The sequence below is a fragment of the Maylandia zebra genome, linkage group LG7, assembly GCF_041146795.1.
Source record: "Maylandia zebra isolate NMK-2024a linkage group LG7, Mzebra_GT3a, whole genome shotgun sequence".
NCBI classification, from domain to species: Eukaryota; Metazoa; Chordata; class Actinopteri; order Cichliformes; family Cichlidae; genus Maylandia; species Maylandia zebra.
This window is the reverse complement of record NC_135173.1, coordinates 55,479,879-55,505,286: the sequence shown is the minus strand read 5'-3', so window position 1 is coordinate 55,505,286 and position 25,408 is coordinate 55,479,879. Positions and strand designations below refer to the sequence as shown.

Sequence of the window (25,408 nt, the reverse complement as noted above, 5' to 3'; positions counted from 1 at the left end):
CTTTCCTGGCCACCATCCTCATCCCCCTGGCCATCGACGCACTGCTCTCTGTCAGAGTTTCTCTCAAATGGTACCCTGTAAATCTGTTTCATGGTCATCTGATGTTTCTTCAATACCCGGTCTATTGTGGAGATGCTGATAGAGTTTATATTTTGGAACATTACATTGTCTAGCAGGATTGCATTACGAATCTGTCTCAGTGTGATGGCATTATTTGCAATGACCATGTTGCATATTTCTCGTCCTTGTTGTTCATTTAGAAGTTTTCTTCTGCCACCCACTTGAGGCTGTCGTCCAATCCTAGACATACAAGTCAAAGGTCAACACTGTAAATTTGTTACAAAATGAGTTACCAATGTAATTGTACTGCTGTTTTATGGTACTAAAAGTGTGATGCACTGCACAGTGACTGGAATACTATTCACAGTATTTTCTCCATTTTTTTTCTTTGTCATTTTTATAGTATCATATGACATCACATGAAGATATTACAGTACTCTAGGCCTACACACACACCAACACTGAATAGTTCAATAGCATAGTTCTGTACCTGTTTTCCCTGCGAAAGGTTTGGATGATGGAGGAGACTGTAGACCGAGGCACATTAGGCTGCACTCGGCGACCTGCCTCTGCCATTGTGAGGCGATGGTTTATAACGTGGTCAATAAGGGTGGCCCGGATTTCATCTGGGACATCATGGTGCCTCCGTGCTCCTCGGCCTCTTCCCCCTATTCCTCCACGCATTCTCACTCCTCCTCTTCCTCTTCTTCTTCCTCCTCTTCCTCGAGCAGGAAGTTGCTGTTGTACTTGGCAAGGTGCTTCCATGTTCACACTGCAAATGAAACTGGCCCCGGGCCAAGCTCTGTCTATATACATTTGGCAGCAGCCATAATCACAGACAACACCTGTCAGGTATCTAAACAACCTGTTTGATTGGTCATCTGAGATGTGGGAAACTGCTCCTTCGTTAGTTCTAATTTCACCTGATTGATTGTCAAGTACTGTCATAACTTCCAAGATATTCTTCCATGGTATTATATCTTTGACTAATTTTGACAGTTGAACAGACAATTGTGCATATGATGACTTACACAATGAAACCATGCTGATATGTTTTGGAGTGAGTAACCATTTCACTGAAAAATCAACTAATCAGTTTAGATCGCCAAGATCTATTTATTTGGAAAATGTGCTAAATGTGGGCTCATTGTGCTAACTGTAGCTACTTGTACATAATCATTTGAAAAGAAGCACAGAGTCAGTTGAGACATGTACTAAAGCATTTGCAATTTGATAAAACCAATGAAAAATGCCATTCTGTTGTGAACAATTGCAAGGTGGTTTGGAGATTTGTCCATGTTATTTTGAGAATGTCATCTCGGTTTCAAGAAATGAGCCAAACCAATCGAGAAAAACTGTAATGGCACCGTGAAGTTTAAAGGTAAACATCAAATCTGTCCAATAAAACTTTTTATTTGTTTAACAGGATGAAATTAAAGTGAAGTACAGGTATAACCAAAAGGCTGTTAAAACCCAGTAACTTAGTAATAAAGAGAAGTCTGGAATTTCATAAATCACTTGTTTTTATAGCATGAAAAGGCTCCCAACAAGAAGCTTTTTAGGTCATAGTTGCAATATGTGTGTTTGTAATGTTGCAAATATAATGTCTGTGTGTGATGCAAACCTAATTTTGACATCAAACAAGACTGCTTCTTATTTTGCAGCATACACAGTACACCAGATCTAATAAAATCAGTTGCAATAGTTTTTTTTTAAAGAAATAAAGTAACCCATATTTGCAAAACAGTAAAATCGAGAGGGATTCAAAAACCTGCAAAAGCAATCAGGTTAATAAAATCTTAACTGTCAACTCTGTCATCTCTGCCTTTTGTCAGGGAGACAAAAGATTTTACAGTAAATCCAATAAATGTAGATGAATGGCGTTCATGTCACTGTATCCAGACCAGCCTGCCAGCTCTAATCTCTCTCTGTCTGGGAGCACTGACCTCTTTTGTTCAGTTGATGGCTTATTAGCTGTATTGATTTTGGCTTCTTTACTTTACAGACCTCCTGCAGAGAGCCAGATGACCCATGCACATATCAGCTACTGTTGGCCACCGAGAGCACCAACAAACTTTACCAGTGTTTCTTGCTCAAGATAAATTCCCAATTTATTGATGTCAATTTTGCTGTTTTTTGCTTTGATTTCAAAGACAAAAGGGGGAGTACTCCACTGAAGACTGGATCTGGATTAAGTGTCTCCTGTTATACTGGATCATGTGTTACAGCCTTGCATGCTGTTTCCCCCCCTGCAGTCACTTCATTGATGGAAGCTTCTCACAGAGGACTCAGTTGCATCTGCTGCATGAGCCAAAGTGGCCAACACATTGTGTGTTGTAAGTACTGAGACTTTTCCACTCATTTTAGTGAATTTCAGACAAATCTAGGATAAGTTTGGTCAATACTGTGTCATATGTACAAAGCATCTAACTGAAAACACTTTTCTTGTCCCTGCTGTAACGCTTTCTATAGTGTTTTAAATTTTAGTAAAAGTATGAAAGCTTCATGGCCAGCCTGATTGATTTGAAGGACATCTGATATCCAGTGACACTATAATATGCATGATATTTTAGAGTGATGTCATTAACTGAGTATTAAAAACCGTGGCTCCTTATCTGCAGTTTTTTTCATTCACACACACACACACACACACACACACACGGTTTTTAGTATCCATGTAGCTGTTAGAAACATTGAAAAACACTTGTGCGTTTAGGGTTAGTATTATAGAAAAAATCATAAATGTTGCGTAACCCTCAGCTTTGTTTTGGAGTATCTGAGAATTGCAGTTGTCTGATCATGATTTATCTCAACAGCTGGTTGAAAGCAACATCTTTTCCCCGATCGGTCTATTTGAGATGTTTGTGATTTCCTCACCATGGTTTCTGAATCATGTTCTCCGTGAGGTGGAGCGCAGTTTGAGGCAGAACAGAAACTGATGTTTGATACAACCTGGAAAAACTGTCAGGGTTTCAAATTTTAATATCGCCAGGGGACAAACGTCAACAAAGAAAACAGACAGTTTGTCATGGTGATTCTTATGCAGACTGGTTTGTAGGCAAAAATTAAAGATAGATTCCAGTTTTAAAAGTAATAGATAGATTTCACTGCTTTTTGTTTCATAACAGTATTTTGATTATGTTAATAAATGCTTTGTCTTATGCATTCACTACTTCTGGAATGGATTATTGTAGTTAATTATCATGATTTTGTCCTAAAACCTCACTGAAAAGCCTTCCGTTGATCAAAGATGCTGCAGCCAGAGTACTTTAGGGACTAGAAAGAGAGAGCTCTTTTTCTCATATTGGCTTCTCTTCACTGGCTCCCTGTTAAATCCAGGATCCAATTTAAAACCTTCTCACAGTTTTTGAAAAATCAGGCCATATCATAACTTAAAAACCTTATAGTACCATATCGCCCCATCAGAGCACTTTGCTCTCAGAGTGCTGGTTTATTTGTGATTCCTAGGGTATTTAAAGGTAGAGTGGGAAAGATAGCCTTGAATTTGGAGGCCTCGCTTCTGTGGAACCAGAACCCAGTTTAGATTCAGAAAACAGACACCATTTCTATCCCCCCAAAAGTCAAAGCATATATTAGCATAACTAAGGGATGGGCCAGAGTCACCTGATCAGATAGGCCTGATAGACGGGTCTGCCTCCCATTCTACTTTTAGAAACTCAAAAAAAAAGTAAACCTGCAGTTGGAGAGACTTGAACATCAGTCTTTGCTCTGGTATGAGGCCCTCAAGATATGATGGCACCTGATCATTCAGGATGTTGTACACTGTAAGGATTTTAAATTCAATTCACAGGGAGCAAGTAAAGAGAAGCCATAAATCTCTGTTTGTAGACCCCTGTTACGCCCCTAGTCTAGGCGTGTAGAGACGCACATAAGGTTGGAGAAGAGAGAGACAAATCCCCGCCCTGGTTCCCAAGCCAGACATCCAAAACCAGTTGTGAGTAAAAAAAGGTGATTTTATTTAAGGTAATGAAGCATAGCTCCAGGGTGAACCCAGGCCAAAATAATAAACAAAACCAACTAAGTCCCACCAGAGAAAACTAACTAAACCCTAAGAAAGAAACAGAACAAACAAATGACAATACTAACCCTCGCTCCCTAACCCGGAAAACAGGAGAAAACTGTTCCAAAGAAAAAGGTGGCTCACCCCTTCCGCTTCAGCCTAAGAGTGCCTAAGCACTAAGTTAATGCACCAAGAGCAGCTCTCACAGATCACGCTCACACAAATACACAGTAAAAGTATAGGCTGGGAAAACCAGGGTCAGGACCGCGTCGGCTGTCAAGCTGCCTGCCTGCCTGCCTGCTTGCTTGCTTGCTTGCTCGCTCGCTCGCCCCACTCTCTCTCTCTCTCCCGGGAGCTGTCAGAGCAGCTTTTTGAATGTGGTCACCTGTTCCATGGTCCAATCAGCTGCTCACTACTCTTCATTAGGGGAGGGACCTGTAAAGAGTCTTAAACACAGTAAAGAGACACAGAACAAAACAGCCCACACAGTGTTCTTATGGCCACAGCCGTAACAACCCCATTTGTACTCTCACTGTAGCATTTTGGATCAAGTGAAAGCTTTTCCAGGGAGTTTTTAAAACAAGAGGAATAAAAATAGTCCAGCCTTAAAGTAACATTTTTAGACTAGTTTTCAGCATAATTATAGCTCAAGGCACCATCTTCTCTTTAAGCATTATGTTTTATTCAAAAAGAGGACCCAAATGCAGACAAGAGAAGGCAGGAATAAAACTGGCAAGGAAGCCATTGGTTGCTAACACAGTTTACAACCCAGGAGACCAGAGGAGTGATTCAAATCAAGACAGGAGTGAAGGAGAACCCAGACAGTCTTAACAATTCATAAAAAATAAAAGAGAGCTATAAATACACAGGGAACTAATTGTGAACAGGTGGAACTAATGAATATGGGTGAAAACAATCAGTTCGGAGCAGTCGATCATAAGGAGCAGAAAAACAGGCACGGACAGGAAGTAAAACAACAAAGGCTGTGTGAGGAAAGCCAATTACCAAAATAAGACAGGGCACAATAACAAGGGCAATGAGAAGTTGATGCAGGCAAAGGAGCAGACAAAACAGAAACAAAGAAAGAAGTTGACCAAGAAAGAAACAGGATGTGACAGACATGACAGATTAATGGCATGATTTAACTCACAAAATAACATTGAGTGACCTATGAGTCACTCACTGCTTTCAGTGTACAAAAATGTAAAATGGTGACATGTTGGCAAATTCTTATCTTGAGAGGCTGAATTGAGAGTTTGGGCATTTAGGGGGAAAAAGACACCGAAGACCAAAAAGCATGTCAGAGTGGGCGCCTGTGTAAACCTATGCAGGGTTTGCCATGTGTCCCACATTAACTTCCTGTATGAGTAACCTCTACGGAAATGTTCCCACTCCTACTGTCACCCACATCTGAAGGCAAATCGTGCAGTTGTCGTGGTAACAGCAGATTGTTTTGGTTGGTTGCGGTGGGGCTTTCGATGAGGGAAACTGTGTCATCAGAAATTTGTCTTGTATAGGATTTAGGACTCTCTCGCTGACCTGATGTGGGTGGAAGTCTTCTCAAACAGCTCAAAAGCCTTGTCTTTTGCTAGTTCATGTGTACGGCTTCCTGACTTCCTGGAGCATCTTGGTCTATGATGATGGATTTCAGCATGCTTTATCAAAGCCAGTCTAGTGTGGTTCCCCAGCTGCACCAAGGCCGATCAGCAAGCACTCCAGCGGGTGGTGAAGGAAGCTGGCAGAATTATTGGAACAAGTCTGCCAGAGATCAGTAATATCTTCCCCACTCGCTGTCTGAGGAGGGTGCACAGTATCCTGCGGGACTAACATCACCCTGCGCGCCACCTTTTCCATCTGCTGCCCTCAGGGAGAAGGTACAGGTCTATACAGGCCAGAACATCCAGACTGGCCAACAGCCTGTATCCACAGGCTGTGAGGCTCCTGAACTCTCTGCCCCCCTCTCACGGACAATAACCATATCCAACTTCTTAATAGCAATGAACTGGTCTGCATTGGTGCATCATATCTTTATTCTCTTCCCCCTCCTGCCCCCCCCCCCCCCCCCTTTCTTAAATAGATAACTATCATATCTGATATCATATCTCACAGTACAATAATATTGAATGGGTTGCATTGTTGTATTTTGTCATGTTTCTCAGGTCTTTGTCTGAATTTCTACGAACATCATTGCTAAGGATTGTCTTATTGCATTGGAGTCACACTGGGTTAAATATGTACACTTGGGTTTTAAGGGGTATTTATTATTTTCTTCTTTTTTTTGGGTTGTATGGAAGCCCCAAACGCAATTTCATTGTTCTTGACAATGACAATAAATAAATAAATACTAAATACTAAATACTAATACTAATATGTAGCAATTTTAACTAAGCACATGCCTTTACATTAGAGAAACTTTATTTTTGGTAGGAATAATGGCTGAGTCTTTCTCATCTTTCTTGCTGCTTTCCTGGAAGTAGTGCTTGATATGTCACTAAGAAATATATTAACTGAAACTTCAAGGCCTTCATCCTTAAATATATACTCGCTCTCATTTCAAAACAATTATCGATTACTATGATTATCCCTCTTGTAAATATTCCTCATACGTGCCAGGTCATAACATGAGGTATTCAGCCAAGGATGTGCTTGCCATCCCACAATCCCAGCTGATGAGAAAGGATGCCCAGGTCTTTTATGTTAGAGCACCTACTCTCTGGAACAACCTGAGGAGAACACATTGGCAAACTCATTATTTTGTTATTTTATCTGTATTTTTATAAGCAGGCTTTCTCAGTGTTTCCAGTTTTAGTTACTTTACATCTTTACATCTGTATCTTGTAAAGTTTAAAGCTATTAATTTTAATTTCATTATGTTTTTCATGGAATCTCTTTGTGCTGATAGTCCTCCCACAATGTTGCATATCTTTTATTATCTGTCATTATCACTCTAAGACTAAATGACTTTATCTCAATTCGTATTTCCCAGAAATGATGACTTTCCACTGGAAACAGGACGAGATGACGGTATCTCATGTTTTATACGCTATGCTAATGAAACAGCTCCACATTAGAAATATCTCTACTGCAAAAGAGAAAAATATCAACAAACTGACACTTCTAAGCTGTTTGTAACAATAACACTGAAGTGTTTTTCACTCGTGTCCCATATTTAGTGTGACTATGACAGATGAAAAATATTGTTTATGAACTGTGAGCTTAATATTTGTGTGTGATGTGTAAATACTCCTTCCTCTTGACCTCAGTTTGATTGCAAATGTTTGCTGAAAACACAACACGTGGAGCTGCACGTGCAGCAGCTGCATGAAGTTGTCCTTGTGCAGGAGCTCATGCAGCATTTCTGGCAACACTTTATACAAATAGAATCAAGAGCCAAAAAGTAAATAACTTTTCAAGGAACTACTGTGCTGAAGTTGCTTCCTGCAGTACCTTTGATTTATTTAGTCAGACATACCTTGTGTAGAAAAATAGAAATTATACTTAAAGGATCTAATTGGCCAGCTGGGGATATGGTGGAAACGAGGAGTTGAGTCATTCGAGAGACTCAGAGTAGAGGTTAGCATTTGGATCTCCTTCTTTGCTTAGGCTGCTAGTCTGCCCTGGATAAGTGGCCCTGCCAGATAATCAGCTTTGGTCAGTCAAGTCTAAAGATTTTCAGGGTTTTTTATCTTTCCTGGGTGGGTGTCAGTGTGGCATGTGTACATTTATAAACTAATGACTATGATACCTTCAGTGATTCTGCCTCTGGTAGCTATTTCATCACTTCTGGGCCTGTTTGGATTGACAGCTGACATTTTTTTTCCTTTTTATAATTAGACAATGATGCACGTACCTGTGAGATTTACCACCAAACACTGATTGGGAAAGTATTTATTACTTGTATTACTTTTACCTTGATTATCATGAAGAACATTCAAAGCTCTTTTTTGGGATATTGACTCCTTTTGTTCCCTTCGCTGTCAACACGATCCCACACTGCTTCAGTAATGCTTCTACTGCACAAACTGAGATCAGTTTGAAACCACTGCCAATCTGAAAGATTTATTGCATGGTGAATCAAAACCTGTGTTCATAATTCCATCAATTTGGAGAAAATCCCCAACGTCACTGGTTGATATGCAGCTCCAAACCACAGCACAGCCTTCACTGTATGTTATAGACGGCTGTAGACTCTCCATGTTGCCTCTCTCCTGACCTCTTCCGTACATACTGATGCTGATTCTGAACAAAATATTTCAAATTTATATTCATCACTTCATAAGACTGAAATGCTTTTCAGTCCAGTTCCTGTGTAACTTGGCGTACCTCTGCCTTTTATCTCTGTTACACTTCCTCATTAAGGGCTTCTTGACAGCCACCTTTCCACTGAGACCTTTTCTGTTGAGGCCTCGGCAAACAGTAGATGAATCAACCGAAGGGCCAGTTGCATGTCTTATCTGTTTCCTGTCTTAGGTCTTTACTGGAATCCTTTCTGTGTGATCTGCAGGCACCCTGCACACCATACAGAGATATGACAAGTTTTCATCTAATAGCTATTTGGAAATCAAAGGCAGGTTCAACAATGCTATTTTGTGTCTCTCAAACTGTGCTGACACTGCATCAGTGATCTGCCTCCTTAAAAATCAGACTTAATAAATAATTGATTTGTAAATGTTGCACAAAGTGGTGCCTCCTACTTCTTACCTGTGTTTAGCACAAATACCTCCTAAAATGTATTCGTAATCACCAGTTTTGTTTGTTTTGGGGGGGGTTTTCTTCATAAATTTACATAGGTAGGATCTCCAACTGCAACCACAGTGAGTGGGATCAGTGTAATGGGTGTTTTGTGGGTACTTTGTCAACCCTGCAGGACAACATCACACTTCATAACAAACTAGCACATAAATGAAAAGGATGAAGGCTAACAGCTCACAGCTGGAAATATACAGAACATGTTGGAGACTGCCTCCTGGACACAGTAAAAAGACTTAAAGAGTCATAAACCCTTAAAACAATCTGTACCCACAGTATTATACAAAACAGCAAAGTGCGGTCTGAAAGAAACTACAACATGACTCAACAACAGGCATGATTTTTATTTTCTAAGCTAACAGAATATCTCCTTTATGTTGACCTTCATGCTGTTTACCAGGCATAAAATGATCCTGTAAGGGTTATGCCCAGACATATCGGTCCTTCCTGTCCAATGCAGAGACAAATGGGGTGCTGTGCTGCCTCAATATGGCGTGAGAGCAAGTTTGAAATGTAGCCCACTGTATCTACATGATGTATTTACTTTAACCTGGCTGTATACTTTAAGGCATCTGTACAGCAGAGCCACTGCTGACAGCAAGTGATGGCTAGCTGGCTCATCAGCACATCATTATAACAACAGGCTGACTGACTGTGGGGTGGCTGTCATGTTAGTGCTCCAGTATTTTATCCTGACCGGGTAAATTTATTGTTTGAACAAAGGATCTTAAATCATATCCAGGGTTAGAAGATTTAGTTACTGTTTATATGTCCCTGCTAGAATCATATTTGGTGTCATTAATCTTCATATTGAAGCATTTTCAAAGTTTAGAAAATTTCTCGTAGACTTAGCTCATTAATTTTTATTAGACTACTTCTCATATAATAATAACAATTTAAAGAATTGTAACAACTGCAGCCTGAGCTGTAGAAGACGTCACGGGAGTGAGAGCAATCAAATTCGTGCTCCCACACATTTTCCGTATGTCCCTGTCCAAGCGGAGACCGCAGAGTTCCTGCAGCTGTGTGCATAAAAGAGCTGAGTAGCTGCTAACTAAGGCCAGACTGAATAGCCTCTGTGAAGACCAGCCATCTCCCACAGTGGGGAGATGTCAGCTAAAAGGAATGAGGCAGGCCTGCAAACCAGGGAGGCCCTGCTGGTTCAGAAGAGACTACCAGTGCTATAACTCATCCAGGCCTGTTTTCAGCTGTGTGCTGTAACTTCTATACACAATAGGCCCATAGCTTCTTCTGAACTATAATATTAACTCTACAGGTCATTAATAAGTGACTGAAATTAAGCATTATAAGATTTAAATTTGAACGTCCTTTGTTCAAACTTGACAAATATGTGTTGAGCAATTTTTTTTAGGCAAATGTGATTCCAGTTTTTTTCTGTGGAGACATTAGAAAGAAGGGGAACTATATTTCCTTTTAGGTATCAAAAGCACTATAATTTTCATTTTTCACTAAGACATTGATCGCTCCCTGATACCTTAGATCATTATTTCAGATAGACATAACCAGTTTGATATCACCCATCTGTTTGTGGTTGTTTTTATGTTTCAAATATGAGCTAAAACCGTCTAAAAAGACTACTGGATCATTTATTTAGGATTTTTTTGTGCAATGAACACTGAAGCTGAAATGGGAGCCACCTGTCTCTCAAGTGTGGACATTTTCCTTAATTCTGCAGATTTGGACATTATACCATGACAGGCTACGGATGTGACTTGTATGTGGAGCACATACAGCATAAAACACGTGCTTATATCTTCCAGGTCAGAAAAATGAAGCCAATGTGGAAGTGTCTTAAACCTGAATTCTATCTGAAGATCATATGGTGATACCTGGTTGCAAATCTTGGTCATGCTATGGAGGATTATCTATGCTCTTTGGATAATGACTGGTCAGTCACAAACTGTTGAGCAAGAAGCTTCACAGCAATATCCCCAACCACTATTTTCTGCAGGCAAAAAGGGACTTTGTAAACCAGTGGGTGATGTCATGATAGCTACATCCATCTTTTACACTGTCCATGGTTTTGGAGCCAACTTTAAGTGGCTATTAGAGGAACTGCAGTTGCTGCCACTTCATATTGGTTTCATTTTTCAAAATATTTGGTTTGAATTTGTGGTTTTGCTTGATCAGCACTCTTGATCAGCAAAGACCTAAAGGAGGGAGGAAAAAAAGGCAAGTTTGATGAGCAGGCGACCAGTCTTTGAGTCTGACCCGTGGCCCTTTGCTGCATGGCTTCCTCTTTCTCCCCCGTTTTGTCTCAGTCTACACCATATATATCTAAAAAACTTAGGTGGTTACCTAGGTGGTTTTGTTTGTTACCTTTCCCCACAAAAATACAATGACAGTAATTAATATTTCAAATTTTAATAAACACATTAAGTGTCTTAGTTCAGAATCCTTAGAAACTTTAGCTAAACAATTCTTTCTTAATTCTTCATATTCTAAATATACAGCTTATGATGAAGAGGGAGTCGTCATCAAGTGACTGAAAGCTTCACTTTCACTTTTTTTGCCTTGAAAGTTTCTCTTTGCCTTACACAAGTTACTGCATCTGTATTTTTTTTTTTTTGTAGATATAATATTGTATGAATAAGAAATCGCAAACGTTGTGTCTAAGCATCCTATCTGAACATTTTTTGGCATGGCCTGTGGAGTCTCCATGCTTCTGTTCTCTTTAAGATAAAGTGAATATCTGATTTTACACACAAATGTCTTTGGGGTTGCATTAGGAATTCGGTTGCATCCGACATTAAAAAAAAAAGTGATATGTCAAACATGCGGAACTACGCACTGTGGAAAACCCCTGTGAATTCAGGAGCAGCTGGCTGTAGTTCACTTGTATGTATTTTAAAGCAGTGGTAGAAAGATAGTTTCGGAAAGTATGAGCTTTAGACAAATTAGGAAAAGGTAAGTGTTAAAGAAAACATCTGCACAGCTTGTCCTGATAAGCTTTTCAAATTAATTTACCTCCTCCAACTCAAAGATAAATAAAGGCTGTGATAAGGGGGGGCAAGCGGACATTACTTTGGTCCAGTATGTTGTTTAAAAGTTGGAAGCTCCGCTGTGCCAAACAAGTATTTTAAACAGAAAACAGAGTCTTAGCACTGCAGCTGGCATGAATGTCATCGACACTCTGGAGAGGATTACAGTTTAGTAACTAACATAAACACCAATAGATTATGCCAACAGTCTTGGCATAAGTGCGTAACATGATATCAGAGTTCACACATTTACAGCTTCATTCTGGATGATATTTGTCATCTGGGACTTTGGCTGATGTTTTGGGACAATGTGTATTGCTTGTTCTCAAATCCGAAGAAGATTTATTAATGGAAAGAAAAGTCACATTTCCACTGTCTTCTGGAGTTGGCAGGCTTTGCTGTTAATATGACAATAATGCTGTGCAAATGTTTGGAATAATCCATGCTCGTGATTTTCAGAAAAATACATCAAAGAGAAGCAATGATATTCAGTGCTTTGTCACTGTTTGAATTATTAAGTTATTTATAGTAAAGCAATCATGGCAGCCGCAGCCTACGGTAATGACTTCATTTTAAATTTCTCAGAGGATGATGATATCTGCTGCTCAATTTTCTCCGTGGCTTTCAGAAATCTCTTTTTGTGGTTAATAAACCCCGAACATCTCAACTTTACAGCAGCGAGATCACTGAGGCATGCAGCAGTGACAATAGACATTCCTAATGCAGTCGGTGCATGTCATGTACTTCTTTGTCTGATTTAATTGGCAGATATTTTCTTTCCCTTAATAACGAGAACTCAGTAAAACCATTAACTCAGGAAGCTAAACTGATCAAACATGAAAGTGAAGTGAAATCGGGTGATGTCGACTGCAACGGCAGATGTGTATTTCTCTGTAGTTTTATTGGAGTAGCTGTCATAAGTGACTATTTGAATTGAGACTTATTATTTGGTATGATTAGACGTGTTTTTATTAGTCATGCCATGACTCCTGGGACTGTGAGCTATTGGATGGATTGCCATGAAATTTTGTTCAGACATGTAGCTGCTAAGCATGCTATTCCTAAAGTCAGAGTAGTTTTGTAGCATTGTGAACATGATGGCATGCTGCGGTTTAGCTCAGCACACCGGGCTGGACTCTTAGGCTGTGTTTGGACCTGTTCGCTTGTGATCTTCACAGTGGGCTTAATAGAGAACAAGTGCAGACAGCTGGTGAGACATTTTGGGCACTACATGGATGCCATTTTTATAGCAGCAACCGGAGAACATATGCACCACACGTGCTATTATGTGCTACTATTTTTAGACAGTAAGAATAAATACAGTACATACATCTAAGCACACATAAGTATATTTACATTTACTTGGGCTGAAACATCTTGTTAGTGGACCCAAGTGCAGGATGTAGAGGCAGGTTAAACAAGAAAAAGTGATCAATTATTGACTGATAATGGAATCCACGAAGTAAACAAAGAGGCATGAGAGGTAGACACACGGAGAACAAACAGCTAATCTGACAACTGATAAGGGACAAGACCACACACAAACTTATAAACACACACACAGACACACACACGGGGACCGGGTTTTAGGGGCCTTCGGTAGGTACAATCAAACACAGGGCAGAAAGGGACAGGAAACAGACACCAGTGGAAACAATTATGGAATCAGAGGGACGAGAAACACCGAAACCTTAATCACAGCACGGAGACAAAGAAAAGTGGGAAGCACTACTTGATTCATTCAGAGCACTTTGTTTCACTTCAATAAGCACTTTGGGGTTTGGTATCTTGCCCAAGAGTTAGTTGGCATGCCAGGACTCAAACCACCAACCTTCCAATGAGGAGATGACATGCGCTACCTGCTGAGCAACATCTACCCTGTCGTAAATGAAGGAGAGATGTAGTATCAAGGAAAATATGAACACGAAAACCACAAGAAAGAATAATGATTAAGTTAAGATAGCCAACAAAACCCAACAAAAACCATGTCAGCCATCAAAGTAGTAAATATTAAAAGAAGATGATAATTTTTGGGTTGCTAAGCAGTTGCCAGGCGATCTAATTATGTGTGATGTCGTGTAATATAATTTTTGTACATAACAATATATGGGATGCTGACAGTTAATTTCTTTTGACAGTGTAACAAATGCTACATACATGTGCATATGTATCCACTGTTTTATGAAATTCATTTTTTCTTGTAGTCTCCTGTAGCTCAGCCCGAGGATCGATACTGTGTATCACTGTGATCTGACTTAATAATACTGCTTTGATGAAAAGGGATTGATTAGTAATTTCATCATAACTGCAACAACGGCAGTGATGACTGACTGGTCACCGATCTCAGTAAGCCTATCAGACCCTGAGGTTGATTAAGCACCAGCTCCACACAGACAAACACAGCTGGTACATTCAGGACATATCAATGACCCATGTCATTAATCCTTCAACTACGCTAATGTCTGGGCCTGCAGATCCTCTAATCTGTGAGGAGCAGAAGCTCATTAGAGCTATTACAATGAGACAACAAAGGGAGGTGATCTCCATCCAGCCTGTCAGTTTAGTGTCAGTTAAAGCTGCTCTCAGCAGATGTTGTGGCAAGCCTCAGGAGTGACCTAAAAGAGGTTAGTAATGCCTTCAGAGCCATATTAGTTCATGTTTATGTGAGCTTTGACACCTCTGGTCTGCTTACTGTCTGCACATGGCCGGTAGAGAATCCAGTGGCCACATGAGGACGGATCTTTTATAGAGGCTTGTCACTCTTGTCATCAGTGTTAATAATAATAATAATAATAATAATGATAATAAATACAGGATGCAATATTAAACAGTGTTTTTATGTCTTTAGATGCTTAATTTTAGAGCTGCAAACCAACAGCATTTACCTTTTCCTGCAGTTCATCTGCTGTTACAAGCACCTAACTGCAATTATTTCACCTTAGAAATTCCCAAGTCATTCTTCTGATATTAGCCATGAATGAACCAGCTGTTGTCATGAAATAAATTGATGGCAGATGGAGCTTATTAAACGTTTCCTGCAAATGTCACTGGGCTGCAAGAGTTATAGCGGATCATAAAACTAATGAGGTCATCAAAGAGTAAGCTTCCCTATGTCACTATGTTTACGAGTTACTGACAGTTTGTTGATTATAAATCCGGGAAACCCCCTCTGGAAAAAAACCTTACAATCCGATGTCTAGATAAACAGATACGGCTCAGCAGAATATTAGACTTTAACTTGGTAACAGAGCATAAACACTGAAACTGGCAACAACCTGAATCACAAAGAGTATAAAATGTTCTAGATTATTTTGTTCCGTAAGGAGGCCTTAAACAAGAAGACTTCCTAACATCGCAGCTAAAATAGATAAAAAAAACCAAGACTTTGGAAGACCAAAAGATGAGACCACGGACATCTCCAGCCCACAGAGCCACGGGATGCTCAGAGTCAGTGTCAGCCTGAGCTGTTTATTGCACTATTTCAGTGTTTGCTGTTTATTATTCCACTTGTAGGCTCACAGTATCTCAATTTCAACATTTTATAGCCTCTATAGACCACAGTCTGTCAGACTCGGCCCCCACCGGTCCAGCACCATCACACTCAGCACCGGGTCTCCACAAGGATGTGTTTTGAGTCCCCTCCTGTTTACGCTCTACACATCCGACTGCTCCCCTACCCATCTCTCAAACACCATCATAAAGTTCGCGGATGACACCACAGTGGTTGGACTCATCTCAAGGGGGGATGAGTCGGACTACAGAGATGAGGTCAACAGACTGACTGAGTGGTGTTCAGTTAACAACCTCCAACTGAACACCACGAAAACTAAAGAACTTATCTTGGACTTCAGGAAGGGCAGAGCAGACCCGGCCCCACTTTACATTCACGGGAGCTGTGTGGAGAGGGTACGCTCCATGAGGTTTCTGGGCGTGCAGATATCTGATGACCTCTCCTGGACTGCAAATACTACAGCGGTGGTTAAAAAGGCCCAGCAGCGTCTCCACTTTCTGAGAGTGCTCAGGAGGAACAACCTGGAGGAGAGGCTGCTGGTGACATTTTACAGAGCCACCATAGAGAGCATCCTAACGTACGGCATAACAACATGGTATGCAGGGTGCTCAGCTGCAGACAGGAAAGAACTGCAGAGGGTCATCAACACAGCCCAGAAGATCACTGGCTGCTCTCTGCCCAGCCTGGAGGTCACTGCAAACTCTCGGTACCTCAGCAGAGCTGGCAATATCATCAAGGACCACTCTCACCCCAGCAACCAACTGTTTGAACTATTACAGTCAGGCCGACGGTACAGGTCACATAAAACCAGGACGAACAGATTCAGGGATAGCTTCTTTCCCAGAGCTATCACCGTAGTAAATAAGCACAAAAACAATTGAACCTATTCCATACCGTCACTGTCATTATATTATGCTGCTATTCATACTGTCATTATATTAATGCTGCTATCCTGTATATATTGTACATACTATTGTTTGAGTACTTGCGATTGTTTTTTTTGTACTTTTTATATTTTACATTTATATTTATTATTGAAACTTGCACCAAGGGAGTGGCACTCCAATTTCGTTGTACTCTGTACAATGACAATAAAGGCTATTCTATTCTCTCAATCATCTCACAAACCACTACTAAACGTGTTACATTGTTTTGTTTAGTTTTTTGTCTCAGTGAATCAGAGAATTTTTTGATAAGAATGTTTAGAATAGATACAAAGTGATAGAGGGCTTTAAATGTTGAGTGCAATAATTCTGGAATAGTTGAATCTATTTTTGGTGTTTTTTCAACTTCTATTAAACTTAGGGATTTGTGTGAGGTGTAAATATACATGTGGGGCTTTGTCAGGTCAACAGACTAAGTCTGTTCTTGGTTGGTCTATACTTTGAAATTATAGTGTCCTTATTAGCAAAGGTATCCAGCATAAACTATATTCCAAAAGTGGAACAAGGCAATTAGAAAGAACCACTAATGAGGACTGCTCATTAATCTTAGTCAGTGGTGAATCAGACCCTGACTGTAGGGGTTCAGGCTGAACTTTACTGGTAGCGTGACTGGCCTGAGTTTAAGGCTAGCTAGTAAAATCAGGAAAATGCTGCTCTTCGACTGCACTGCATAACTGCATAAAGAAAAAGTACTTAATTAATCATGGCATTATTTTGACACACTGTAGTCCACTTTCAGTTTTAAATTGTGACTCCTTAACCATTTATTTGCTTTGTTGTTCATTTTACGATATGATCCAATTTAATGCTAATGGTAGTTTTATCTTTACAGTTTCCAAGTTAAGACTTATGAACTGATTCCTTTTAGGTAAGACAGAGGAATCAGTTCATAAGACAGCGATTACATCGCTGTCTTAAGGTGGGACAGGAAACATTTTGCTTCTCTTTATGCCAGTTTCATTGTTTAGATTATAGAGAACTGGACCGAGCAGCGTGTCAGTATGAATGTTCAGTCTTTGGTGACTTCTTAAAGCAGGAAAAAAACATGTCATTTGAAGAAGAGATAATAATACATAAAAAAAACTCCCATCCAGTCATATCTTGTAATGCTAGGACAAATAAAGGAACCATAAATTTAATGAGCTAAAGCCAGATAGTAATTGTTAATATTATCTTTATAATTAACTCTTCGGCTGATAATACTAAAGAAAGTTAGATGTGTGTTTTGTCGGAGGCCACACACAAAGGACACAATGATAATATGTTATTGTCACACAGCAAATGTGGCACTTAAGGACTGACGGCTTTTGTTAATCAGAAGAGCTCATAAAAATGTAAAAACCCACCAATGCCAAAACAAAACTTATTTAATCTTATGAGTTGAACCGAGAAGCTGAAGCTTGTATAGTTTTGGCTTTTTTGAATAAAGAAATGATAGCATTAATCAAAATCACACCAGATTATTGTTCTGTCATGGAACCAGTGTTTTTATGTACTTCAGCCAGTAATCACAGGATGCTTTCTGTGCATGTAAGCTGCTGTTCATTTGTTTTTTTAACCTTAATTTTAAGCTGAATTCTGAACATTTACTTAAAGCTCAGAGCATGTTCTTAGTGTCGTCTATACTATAATTTGACCAAAGTGATGATGTTGTGAGTTGTTATGGCCGTGCATAATTTAAAGCTGTGTAGGTGTGGCTGTTGTGGTGACAGTTCTCTTGTCCGTCAGTTGGTTAGTCCAGACTGAAAAACCTTTGGAAGCACTGCAATAAACAGCTGTGGTTGGACCTCAGTGGGTGATTTAATGACTGTGGTCCCTGACCTTTCTCTTTGAGCCACCATGAGATTCCCATTTGTGGTTCTGAGAGAACAAATATGAAGTTTGTTACTGATAAATCATAATTGTTACTGTGAGGACAAATTCATTTGATGATCTCTTGGCTTATTTTTAACTGATTTCGGTTAAGCTAGTAAAAAGAAGCCAAATATGCTTTGAGTAAGCAACTGTTAACATGATAACCTGAAGTGATGAACTTTATGTGCCTGCTAAACATTAGCATCCTTGCATTGTTATTACGAGCATTATTGTTATTACGTGTTGGCCTGCTGACATTAACATTAAGTCAAAGCACAGCTGGTCCTAAGTACAGCCTCACAGAGCTGCTGTGTTGGCGTCTTGGAAGTCGGAGACATGGTTGTTTAACTGTTTTGATCCATTGGTGGCAGACATTCTTCAGTTGCAATCATAACGGACATTTGTTTATAGTTTCCGTAGCAGCGGCTACCAAACGTTAAATGGTTTGTGCCTGATCCAAATGAGCCGTATTGCAGTGTGTAGAACATGTGAAACACATGTGCAGTCTTAAATTAAAGGGGACCACAGTGTCAACTATTTACTTCATTCCACAGACATTTTGTCCATCTGCACGGTTCCCCTTCAGACCAAATCCCTGGGGCCTTTTTATGCTTGGGAGAAGATTTAATTTTATGAATGCTGATAGATTTATTGAGTTTCTCCTCAGGCTGTGAGTGGACTCTCTTCAGCATATATTTAAACTTCCTGTTGAACATGTAAATATTTCCTTGCATCACAGGATCTTGAAGTCCAGACATGTCTTCTTGTTCCTTGTCAGACTGTCCTGCAATGAAAAGTGACAAATCTACTTTGTGCCATTGTAATAATCCGGGTTTATGGTTTTAGTCCATTAACTGAACCCTCTGAGGTTCCCTTTTCTTCTCAGCAACAAAGCCAGACCTACCTTTATCGACTGGATTTTGTTTTGTTTTGCTTGGAGAATGCAGATGTCTGTTTCAAATCACATTTAACATTTTGTTCAGAAATGTAAACACCATATGGAGCTGTAATAGTATTGCACTGTTGTAAGAAAAGCAAAAAAAAGCCTCACAAATCAACAATTCATTTATACACGAAAAAGCAGCAATGTTGAGTTGCAATGAAAAAAATAATTTATCCAAATGTTATTGTACATCAATATGAGTCTAGTATCTCATTTAAACACAGTAACAAAGAAGATGAGGTGAACCTGGATCAACAGACTCTAACATCCTTCATATTTTTTAAATATAATTTATATAAAATTTATCTGCAAAATTTAGATTTTTCATTTTTTTATTTGTAGGATATTTAACTTGCACAGTAAAACGTCTTGAGGTGACTCTATGACTCAAAGATGACTTTGGGGACTGAATTGTGGGTAAAATTGAGGCTGCAATGCTTCAAACCTTCAAACTCATTTGCTACCCGTTGAATATCTGACTGCTGGTCTGGGATTGGCAGACACTCGGCTTTAACACAACTCTCAGTTATTAATGACTAGCTTCTTGCTAGCATGCAGAGACTCACAAAGAACTGGTATCCTATGAGCAGACAGAAAGTGTTTTTCCTTTCTTCCCCTTTTTTGAATCCCGTGCCGTCTGGCAGGTTTGCAATCAGAATTGCGATCTGAATGCACGGTGGTGCCAAACACATTTTGCTTTCACAAGAACTCCTGCATAGAATCTCTACAGGCTCCTCTTGTTCTTGGGACTCTTTACTATGTTTATTTATTCCTTTCTTTTTGTGTTACTTCAGCTATTGCATTATATGTGAAATAGTATGACAATGTCTATGTCAAGACAGGCAAGAGACAAAAACAAAAGAAGGAAAAAAGGTAGCAGACAGTGATGTTAATCTCCACTGCTCAGATATTGAGCCTCCATCAACCATTTACTTCCTTGGCTGTAGCTCAGGCGGTGGAGCAGGTCATTTACTGATCGGAAGGTTTGTGGTTTGATCCTGGCTCCTCCAGTCTGCATGCCAAGTACCCTTGGGCATGGTACTAACCCTAAGTTGCTCTCTGATGCATCCATCTGTGTATGAATGTTAGAAATCTTAGAAGAAAGTGCTTGTGTGATTGGGTGAATGTGACACGTAGTATAGAGTGCTTTGAGTACTCTGGGAGAGTAGAAAGAGCTACATAAGAATCAGTCCATTTATCATTCATCCACACTAACTGTTTTGTGTTTTTTTTTTAATTCTCAATTAACACAAACGATATAACCTGTAACATGGAGAACATGACACTTCTCAAATATGCAGACGACACTGTCTTTGTGGTGATTCTGACAGTTTTGCATGTTCTCATGAAAACAGTGCTTTCATTTTTATAGTGTGCTACGTCCCTGTAAAGGAGTCTTCATGTTCATTCACCTAGTTTAAGTGTGTCTTCTTACAGGAAAATAGAGTCTTTCACTCTATTAATTGAGCCTATATGATGGATGTGAATAAAAAATCGTAGCAAAGCACTCAACACCTGTGAGATGCCTCTTTATTTGCGCCGCAATGTGTTTCCTACAGCACAGGCTTTGCCAGTGAGTACTTATCACTCACTGTGTTTACTGGACAAGTGGAAAATGATTGCACTGGCTATTTCAGATATTGTTTGGAAATCGCCTTTTCATTGTGGGAATGCAAAACTGTGATTGTGGCTAAAATTTTAAATGAATTGTGCAGCCTACGGATACGTCTTTCTGAAACTCAGAATGAAACATAAAAAGAAATTCTATAATGGGTGCTACTGAGTGAAGACATTAGGAAAGTGTTTACAAAAGTCAAGCCTAAGTACCATTTTCTTATACACTTTGTAGGATTTAAAAGATGCGTGATCTTGACTGTGCACAGATATATTTCAAAGCTCACTGACCTCAAGTGCTGCTTAGTGTTGTGTAGACCAGCGGTCCCCAAGCTTTTTTGCGCCACGGACTGGTTTATGTCTGACAATATTTTCTGGCCTTTAAAGTGTCGCAGATAAATACAACAAAATAAAACCAGTACTAGTACCCAAAAAAGAGAAGATTTATACATAACACAGGGGGAAAATCCAGGGAAACCGAGTAAATGAAAAATGATTTTTTTTTTAAAATGATACAAATCAAAAAAAAAATAAATTTCACACCCGTGCCTCAACTCTCACAGCCCGTTACCAAACGACTCATGGACTGGTACGGGTTCGTATTTAGGCATATAGTGAAACAATGATGCTGCCAAAGCATAACTGTTTGATAGAAAGTCAAAGAATCTCCAATCTCAATAGTGGAGGTGTTTAGAGTCGGAATAACAGCAGTAGCAATAATCACTGAGATACAATATTTTGTTTTGGACTGACATGACTAATGTATCAGTGAGCTATCCCTACAGCCATGCTGCTAATAAAACCTTTAAATAATTTAGTCTTTGTATGATGTAACCCATTTCTGTCATGTCTTCACAGAATGTGTCCAAGTAGAAACTCAGAACATTATCATTCAAAGGTTCCACTCACAACAGACTGCAAACTGTATATCTTAACAGTCCCACGGACTCACTTAAAAGATTTAAGCCGATTCTTCCCTTATCCTCATCTAATCATATTAAGATTAAACTGTGGAAGCTGCTTCCATATGCTGGCACATTGCTTTTTCTCTCCCTGGGCTTCAGTTATTTAGTCTTTATATAGTTTATATTATATTTATATATTTATAGTCTTGCAGTTATTGCATTCCTGTCTGTGGTGACTGCAAGATACAAGATGAATTCCATTAACACATGTTTGTTTCTCACCTATTCAGTTAAATGTGTTAAATGAATGACTTCATATGAAATATATGTGTATGGTAGCAAAACACTTCCTTTAAGAGATTTCCTCCACTGTTTCATTTTGACTTTTATCCATCACCTTTATTATATAATTGGATAGATACCGAAAGTATTTAATCAGAAATCATGTATTTTGTTGATTTTTCTCATCTTTGGTTTAATACTCTAACAGAGCTGGAGAAAGACTTGTATTTCAAGGAGGATTAGAGTGAAGCATGGAAATAAGTGGAGACTGACGATGGAGGGGTAACATGAAATGACAGTTTGAGCATGCTGAGCAAAGATTGGGATTTATTTTTGCAGCCTTAATGATGTATGAGAAAATCATAAATCATTATTGCAAAGTGAGTCTAGTTGAAAGCTACTGTCTGTCTGCTGTCTACGGTCTTCCTTCACTTTCTTCTTATTGCCTGGCTTTCCCCTCTAATTTCCCTACACAACCACAAGCACCGCTCACTCTGTCATGACTCCCGGCTACAGTGGCATCTCATTTAAAGGAAGCAGACCAGCCCTTGTATCCATCAGTTACAGCAGAGGGAGGGAAGACGGGGCTGTGAAGGGAGGGAGAAAACGACTATTTAAGGGCTCGGGTTTAAAGCAATGGGAGTCTGACCTAAACACTCCTCACACTTTAAAAGACATTTCCTCCCACTCTTTCTCTCTCACTCTCTCTCGCTCTCTCTCTCTCTCTTTCTCACTCCCTGTCTCCCGCTTTTCACTTACTCCCTCTTTCAGCTGAACCCCAGCCTGAGCTGTGAACTGTGAGGGAGGATAAAGAGCTGGACTGACAGAGCTGCCACCTTGCTGGAGAGGCTGTATGACGGAGCAGTGACACAACAGAGCGAAGCATCATCTTTTTTCTTGGCTTCACTAAATTTGTGAAGACCCGGAGGAGCACCTCATGTTACCCGTGGGGGCTTGTGACAAAAAAAACAGGTAAGAAGATCTATTTATGAATTTCTCTGAGTAAACAATTATTTGAAAGGTCAGTTTTCTCATTTCCTTTTGTTTTTAAGTGAAAGTAGTCAACTTGCACGAGTGACGCATACTACAGAACCAAAAGGCACAATTATTATTTATTGGAAGTGCATTCTTGGTGTATACTGCAACTTCTTCCTCTGTCAGACTCACACAGCAGCCAGTGCTGGGAGCAGCGGTGATGACTGACTGCTGTGGGAGTGAACATGTGGAAGAGTTATCCCAGGCTTTGATCGCCTCCGTAGAATGGCCAGCGCACTTTGTGCCAAAAAGAGACCCTTGCAAAAAATGTTGTCAGGTTGTAGATCAGTACTGGGAGAAAATATAAAAATAACAGCTATGTGTGTGTGTGTGAGTGTGTGTTTCTGCACGGGGCCAAAAAAATGCACAAATATCCCTGTGTCTGGTGAGGTTTGCAGCCTGATGATTCATCATATTACTCTGGGCAATGCAGTTCAGACTTCATCGTGCATCATTTTTCCACCACTGAGATTAAATGAAAGGAAAAATAGGCGATGCTAGTGACGTTGCCAGCATGGGTAAAGAGAAATCAAAAAATTACATCCTTCAACCACTCAGTCCATTAGCTATGCTTAATTGAAATTTAAGTCAAAGTCAGTGGTTTTAACTTCTGTTTCATCCTTTGTGTGGTTTGAATCACCAGTTCCAGTCCACATTCAGCAGAAAGGAATATTTCAGCTGAATGAGATTATAATCATTCAGTTCCTCTGATGTGCAGTTTTATCCCCCTCACCCACGCTACTTCAGCTCATACCTAGAAGGCACATTGTTTCCCATCATATACAGCTATAGCTATTTAGGAGAGTATTTTTTTGTATTTTCTCTGCTATGTGCCGTGTGTCCTGGGATGATTGTGTGCAGCCGAGTGAGAAAGGTGTCCGTGTCAAAGGGACAGCTGGTTTAATAGCCGGAGCTCCCAGAGGGCTCATATGACACTGTTTCCCTCTACATGACTTTGACACACAGAGTCAGGGGTCATAACTCATGCCTCTTTAGTTTATGTAAATTATATTTTGGTTCCTGTTTCTTTTTCTGTCTTTCTTTGTCAAGTTTCAGGATTCATTCGAGCAGCTGAAGGTTAGCTAGAGCAGTGAACTGGGTTTAATGAAAGTCTTTCCTTCTTTTAGGTTAAAAGTCAACAAGTTAATTTATACAACACATCAATAAATCTATGTTTTCTATCACATAACTGCAGGCTCTGTTTCAGGCCTGTGACTGTGTCAGAGTGTGAGACTTTAACACTGTAAATCTCCCACACTGTCTAAAATCAGGTATGTTGCTAATAAGCGGGACCGACACAGATGGTTGTTTCTGTTCGTGCCTGTTCATGGAGGAAATATCTGCTGGTAACATGCACAACAGTAAAATGCCCACGCTTCACTCACTCACAGCAGATTAACTAATTTAAAATGACACATTTAGACACTTGCATAGTATTTCCTCCATTTATTAACATATATAACAAAGCACATATCTGCATTTAAGAGCATGCAAAATCAAAAAATTACTTTTTAAAAAATGTTTATTTTTGCAGAGACAGAGTAACTGCTACTGAAATTGCTGAAAGTCTGCATTCTAGTCAGGCTCACCTGCAGACACAGTGAAACTGCTTTTTGGTCCCACAGGATAATATCTGCCATGCTGCAGTGGGAAACTTTGTAATCTGCTAATGAGGTGCTGCTATTTCTCTTACTGTATCAGCTACATTAACTACTCTAATTACCTTTCCTGAGATGATTTCCAGCTGTTTCTGATGCTGTCGAGAATCGGGCTTTGTACTTTGTAATGTATGGAAAAAATAGAAATGTTAATATATCACAGATGAACAACTGGATGCACTCGTTTCTTGTTGACCACTGACTGAATCCTGACACAAAGCTGTCAACCACAAATGTTTTCCATACGGACTGTGTCCAGACTTGCTACACATACAATCTGTTAATGGTTGCTTGTGTTTAGCATTAAATCTGCATGCAGTAGCACTTTTGGCTCGCCAAAGGTTGAGCTATTATATGGACATAAGACGAGAACCTCATTGCCTTTATTTCAGTTTGACTAGGCAAAACAGATGTGATCAGCCCAGGGCCAACATTCCCAGTTTCTCTTTTCCACGTGGGAAAGTTCCCTTTTAGCTGCCAGCATGGGGAAAGGATACTAAAGCTACGGGAACTGGATTATAGCTTAGTGAACAGGTTATATTTATTTCAATTTTCTCTCTAAATTGTCTTCCCATGTCCCATAGTCAAAGGAGATGTCCTTGGTCAACCCCAGGGCTTCTCTGAATGATGTGTTCTTGGCGTTGTACTGTAAGCACTACCGTTCTCAGTAGTTTAACAAAAACATCAGGTCACACTTATATAAACAAAGTTTCCGCTGGTTTTGAAAAGTTACAAAAAAGAAAAGATGTGCTGGCAGTTATCTTTTTAAAAAGCCTTTGAAGTTATTTCAAGTCTGAAATTTAAAATGTAAAATTTAAGTTAGTGTTAAT

At 39.7% G+C, this 25,408-nt stretch overlaps 1 protein-coding gene across 8 annotated transcripts in view; it reads left to right on the top strand.

Annotated features, from left to right (window-relative positions):
- Positions 1-2,113: 2,113 nt before the first annotated feature.
- Positions 2,114-25,408, top strand: part of tnca (tenascin Ca) — a 55,152-nt gene continuing 31,857 nt past the window's right edge. For 2 of the 8 annotated variants that reach the window (XM_012918843.5, XM_076886725.1), the window contains exon 1: positions 22,481-22,857. The gene's annotated coding sequence lies outside the window, so the exon portion shown is untranslated. Of the gene's footprint in view, positions 2,397-22,473; positions 22,858-25,408 lie in introns of those variants that run through there. The other 6 variants (XM_076886722.1, XM_076886721.1, XM_076886723.1 and 3 more) reach the window with 6 other exon arrangements.